The sequence below is a fragment of the Branchiostoma belcheri genome, unplaced genomic scaffold, assembly GCF_001625305.1.
Source record: "Branchiostoma belcheri isolate BF01 breed outbred unplaced genomic scaffold, Haploidv18h27 scaffold190, whole genome shotgun sequence".
NCBI classification, from domain to species: domain Eukaryota; kingdom Metazoa; phylum Chordata; class Leptocardii; order Amphioxiformes; family Branchiostomatidae; genus Branchiostoma; species Branchiostoma belcheri.
The window spans coordinates 316,954-317,646 of NW_017803380.1; positions in this window are offsets into that span (position 1 = coordinate 316,954).

The following is a 693-nucleotide window of genomic DNA, read 5'->3' on the forward strand; positions in this document are numbered from 1 at the left end:
CCCCCCACACACACAGACACATTTGTATGTTACACAGTACCCACACACACATACACACCACTCACACACACACATTCTCTCTCACGCACACACACACTCAATGACTCATACACATACACACACCTTCAGTATGTATAATTCCTGCTGTCTGTATCAGCTCCAGCTGCTGTGCACACACACACACACGTATACACACACAAATACATACACACATACACATACGCACATACACACACACACACACACACGCACACACACACACAAACACACACACACAAACACACACACACACATACACACACACCTACACACACACTCGCACACACATGTACACACACACGCACACACACACACACACGCACACACACACAAATACACACACATACACTGCCTCCTTCAGTATGTATAACAAGCAGCACTTTAATTATGGAAAAACACTTTAATTATGGACTCCTCGCTAATAACTCTAAATTGCTTTACCCAATTAGGTTTATATTTTTTCTGAGTACATAGTAGAAGGTGACAAATATGTGGAATGTGTTAATTAGTCCCTAGGGTATAGTCCAATTATACATAATTATACATGATTATACTATATTTATCTATAATCATGTATGATTATACATATTAGTTTTTCCATTATACATAATTATGTATATCCCTTTTGATCATTATACATAATTATGTATATCC